Source organism: Pleurodeles waltl, chromosome 11 (genome assembly GCF_031143425.1).
Source record: "Pleurodeles waltl isolate 20211129_DDA chromosome 11, aPleWal1.hap1.20221129, whole genome shotgun sequence".
Taxonomy (NCBI): Eukaryota; Metazoa; Chordata; class Amphibia; order Caudata; family Salamandridae; genus Pleurodeles; species Pleurodeles waltl.
In genome coordinates, this window is record NC_090450.1 from 570,987,237 (window position 1) to 570,993,236 (window position 6,000).

A 6,000-nucleotide genomic window follows, 5' to 3' on the forward strand; every position below is an offset into this window, starting at 1 on the left:
CAAAGGCACTAGGCCTATCCACACAAGTGAGGTACTATTTTCATCAGAAGGCTTAGGGGAATGCAGGGTGGGAGGAAGTTTGTGGCTCTGTGCAGATTCCAGAACTTGCAATCACAGAAATATGAGGAACATGTGTTTTTTAGTCCAAGTTTGAGGTTTGCAAGAGATTCTGGGAAAAACAACCTGGTGAGAGCCATGCAAGTCACCCCATCTGGGATTCCCCTAGGTGTCTAGTTTACAAAAATGTACAGGTTTGCAAAGTTTCCCCTTGTGCCAGCTGAGGTAGGGCCCAAAAACCGCAGCTACCCACTTTGCAAAAAATGGGTCAGATTTGCGTAGAAAAATGTGATGTATCCATGTTGCGTTTTGGGGGTTTCCTGTCACAGGCACTAGGCCTACCCACACGAGTGAGATACCATTTTTGGGGGAAACCTAATGGAAACACAGAATAGCAGAACAAGTGTTATTAGCAATTGTATTTCTCTGCATTTGTACCTTCTAAATGTAAGACAATGTGTAAGAAAGATGTAATTTTGAGAAATACCCTTTAATTCACATGCTACTTTGGGTGCCCTCAAATTCAGAAATGTGCAAATAACCCCTGCTTCTAAACTCCATTTCTTTTGCCCTTTTCGAAATTACATAGGTTTCCTTGATACCTACTCTTCACTATGTATATTTTACCATATGAATTGCTCTCTACTCGTTACACAAAGAAAACCCATTGCAAGGTGCAGCTCAGTTGTTGGCTCTGGGTACCCCAAGTTCTTGGAAAATTCATAAACCCTGTATATCCCCAGAACCAGAAGGGTCTAGCAGATGTAATGGTATATAGCTTTTCTGAATCAGCCATTGTGATGAGAAGTTACAAATTAAAACGTCACAAATGCCTGTTTTTTTCCTATAATTTTCAATATTTTTCTATTTCAACACTTAGTTTCTTTGAGAAAACCTTGAAGGATCTACACAAATGATCCCTTGCTGAATTCAGAAATGTGTCTAGTTTTACAAAATGTATAGCTCTCCGGGATCCACCATGGGTTTCAAATCTGTTTCCACCACAAACTGGAAGAAGGTTAAAAGCACAAAAAATAGGGAAAAGGCACTATCTCCTAGTAAAATGCCAAAACTGTGTTAGAAAATTGTATTTTCTGAATCAAGCCTGTCTGTCCCTGAAAGCTGGGAAGATGGTGATTTTAGCACTACAAACCTTTCATTGATGCCATGTGCAGGAAAAAACAGACACTTTCTTCTGCAGGACTTTTTTGCAGGACCGCAAAGATGTATGAATAATCGAATAAATGTGAGAGATGTTTTCTAGTATTTATGACTGATTTTATGTAAAACACGCAAATTGACTGTATAAAATAAATGCAGATATTTCCCTACACATGGTAGTACATAGTTTATGATTTTTAATAAGTGTTCATATTGTATAAATTAATGTTTTGGTGCATTCTCATTTGCTCTTGGTGTGTCAACTTGAATCCCATTCTAGCCAGGTGCACAAAATGGAACCCCCTTTTTGGATATATATTTGACCCTGTCCCTTTTGGTAGTTGACGGTGCCATTCCTGGTTTGTGGAGTTAAATCTCCAAATGTCAACATGGAAGTTTCACACACACACACACACACACACACTTTTCTACCAAATGTAAGTTTTTCAGTTTTGATAACTAAACCAAATTTCCCAAACAAAATCATGTTTTTTTACTGATGCACAATAATGGGTCCTTACATTTTAGCTTTACATATTTTTTGACAAATACAAGTTAGATTCCTAAACATTAGTAAATTAGATGTAGACAGATTCCTGATAGTTAATCAAATATGAGTTGTTACTTGATAGGTTTTTACTTTTACAGTCATTACATCGAGGTAATTACATCACAATTACCTTTATATCAATGTACACTATATCTAGAGTATTTTACTTCACACGTAAGGTAGTAAGTATTACTTCTAACCAAATACCCATACAATTTCTGTGTGATGTAAACCCTTGAATAGACTGTGAGAGTACTTACTCATGAAGTGGCAGGATTTATTTGCAACAACAAAGCAGATAACGCTTTTTGGATGTGTTCCCGGATATAACAAGTTTACATTACAATGCACCAGCGGTGGGGTTTGGAAACTTCCTGGAATTTTCTGCGCGTTTTTGAGAAATATAAAAATATTATACATTTCACCAGTTATCACTAATGACATCACAGATGAGTGAGTGATGTAGTATTTGAGATTCTAAAGCTATGCATGATGGGGGCACAAGTTATAGTTAGCTCAGTAAACTATCCCTGGTGAATTTCAATGTTTTGTTTAACATTAGTATTCATAATATTACAACATCTAACTCCAATGTCACTTTAACATTTGTTTTTTTTCCAGTGAATTTCTATGATTTCTTTAAACATAAACTAAAATGTTATTACCATCCCTTACTATACCATCATTTTAACCTTTGGATTTTCAGTAAATTTCTAGGATTTTTTAAATGTAAAGTCACCTTGCATTACCAAGCCTAACTTTTTAAAACACTTAAACTTTTGTTTTTTCAGGGAACTTCAGGGTTCTTTTTATCATACTTGCTTAACTCCCTCACTGCACTTAGCTTTGGCCCATGCATGGCAAGGGGATGGTCACAGGACCTGACCAGTGGCCATGTCCTGCCCCAACCCCTTGCAGGCGGCTAAGGTTATCTGTGCATAGCCAAAGGCCATGCGTGATGTGGGGTTGGCAGCAGGGCCTGGCCTGTGGCCATGTCCTCCACCTAACTCCCTGTGGGTGGTCAACCCCACCTCTGCGTACAGCTGACTACAGTGCCTGGCCTGTGGCCTGGCACTGTGCCCAAACCCCCGTGGGTGGCCAACTCCCCTCTGAGCCTTTCGCTTCACGGGTGGCTAAACCCACACAAGCAGCCAATTCCCACAGACCACACCCACACTACATTTTTATTGTTTAATTAATCCTTACACTTTTTGTGAGCACTGACACTGAAGCACTCTCATTTTCAGGTGGATGTTCACATTTGAACAGAAAATGTCATAATTCACAGGACAAGAGAGTAATAATTGAAGTGGACTAAATCCTGATCCTATGCAGTACACTGTCATGGATGGGAGCAGAGTGTAAATGACATTCGGACAGACTAGTTGCTGAAGAGGGCTAAACCACAGGCACTCCTATGTATCTATCTATCTATCTATCTATCTATCTATCTATCTATCTATCTATATATATATATATATATATATATATATATATATATATATACACTAAATCCTGATCCTATGCAGTACGCATTCATGGATGGGAGCAGAGTGTAAATGACATTCGGACAGACTAGTTGCTGAAGAGGGCTAAACCACAGGCACTCCTATGTATCTATCTATATATACACTCTGCTCCCATCCATGAATGCGTACTGCATAGGATCAGGATTTAGTCCACTTCAATTATTACTCTCTTGTCCTGTGAATTATGACATTTTCTGTTCAAATGTGAACATCCACCTGAAAATGAGAGTGCTTCAGTGTCAGTGCTCACAAAAAGTATATATATATATATATATATATACACACACACCTTTATAATAATTGATGTATGTATTATTATTTTTTTATTAAATTATCCCGCAGAGAGCCAAAGAAATTCAAGCAAGAACTATTACAGTGCATATCACCTACCACTAGGTTAGTTAGAGAGAAAGTAACCAATACCAAAATCCACCCTTCAAAGGTAATCTGTGATATTTCATGTAACAAAATGCCTACTGGTGGGATTTAATACAGAGTAATAATACTCTACCCTTAAATGCATATTGACTTTAACTTGTCATTTTCACAATCAATATGTTATGCCCTACTGCCTTTATTGTAACTTCTCATTATAAACAATCAGGCCTATAACCTTTATCACTGGCTTGTCCAAATAACCAACTGAGGCCAACTGTCAGTCACAAGTTTTGCCACAAGACATCCATCAGCTATACTGTAATAAATACGTACAAAATTACAGTTGTTGAAACAACTGAAAAGCCCTACTATTAGAGCCTAATAAGGATTGTTTACCATGGTGCAAATTTTCAATGCCATGGTTTGTTTGGAAGATCACCACAGCCCATGCCTACCACCCTCTATAAGTCAGGCCTACTTGGCTTGTCATAACCTTTAATTATACACAGATAACTCCTTATAAATCTGACATAACTTTTACACATGAACCAATAAGACCCACTGCCTTTACCATTGGCGTGACACTATAACTAACACAGGTCTACTGAAGTGCACATGTGCTGGCAACTACTTTGCATATGGTTATAAAATTAAGTTAGCAAAACAATGTACTATCTCTCTCAGTAGGGTCTAACAAGAATTATTAGAGTGACAATCTTCTACTACCAGGGTTTGTCAGAGTAAGTGACCAATACCAAAACACTTGTTTAAAATAGCTATCTGTGAGATTACATATAACCAATCAGGCTTATAGATGTTATGATTGGCATGCCACCATAACCCATTCAGGCTTACTATACTGAGGGTAAGCTTTCCTGCAAGGCAAACATTAGGCATACAGTAAAACATACAAATCTGTGCAAAATTACAGTTAGCAAAACAAAATAATACCTATCCTAAGAGGCCTTAGCAATAATTCTCACAGTGCAAATCTAACCCAACTCACACCTTATGTGTTGGGCATAGCTTTCCCACAGGCAACCATAGGTGTAAAGTAATAACATTACAGCTATGTGCAACATTACAGTTATCAATACAATATATAACCATTACGATTGTGCAAATGTTCTTTTCCCATGGTTTGTTCGGATGGGACACTAGCTCCAAACCCTTGCCTAATCTGTAATCTGTGGGATGCCATTTTAACAACATACCTGCCTACCGGATTTAGTGTCATAGAAAAATCAACCCTTACAACTTTTACCCACCTAGGATTACAGCCTCCTTGGCTAACCAAACAGTCCCAACTATAAGACTGTTTTTTAGTCAATCGAGTGAATCAGGGAAAATCCCTTTAGACTGGAAATCAGTGATAGATATCCCTATTCAAAAGAAGTGCAATGTTGACCTCTCTGTTCTTTCAAACTATAGACCAATATTATTACTCCTGCTATTTGGAAAGCTGTTGGAAGGCCTAATTAATAAACAACTGACTGAATATCTTGAAACAAATTAGATCCTGGATCCTTCACAAGCAGGATACAGAGCAGGTCACAGCACCAAATTAGCCATGGTTACTGTAACTGACATCATTAGGCATTGGACACTGTGTCTCATTCCAAGTTATTGGCTAGACTTCAAGAGTGTGGAATTACAGGCTCTGCCTTGGCCTGGTTGCAGAGTTCCCTTAAAGATAGAGTTCATTGTGTTCCCCTGGGAGATTTTAAATCTCGCCCTAGGCAGGTTGATAAAGGGGTACCACAGGGCTCATGCTTAAGTCCTACATTACTTAACATCTATGTGGCTCCCCTGGCCAAAGTGATTTAACCATATGGATTCAAAATTGTGTCATACGCAGGTGACACTCAGTCATCTCCTGTGATGAAGACATTGACAAGATGAAAGACCATTTTTCGGCAGGAATGAACGCCACTGAAAGATGGATGTTGGATAACTTCCTTCAATTGAATCCAGGGAAATCGGAGATAATGCTGTTTAGAAAAGCGTAAAATCTGTGGAATCGAGGCTAGTGGCTGCCGGAATTAGGTGCCACGCTTATGCCTAGCAGGGTTGTAAAAAAACCTTGGAGTAAGAGTAGATCAGGACCTTACAATGAAAGAGCAAGTTCTATCCACTACAGGTATTTGCTTTCATTTACTCAGTTTACTGAAGAAAGCTTTGCCACTTCTTCCTCTGACAGCTAGAAACTCCCTGGTACAGGCCTTGGTGGTGAGTCAACTGGATTATGGAAATGTACTACTGGCATCCGCCATTGAGGCACTACTGTCGAAACTGCAGATGGTGCAAAATACGGCTGCCCGTCTG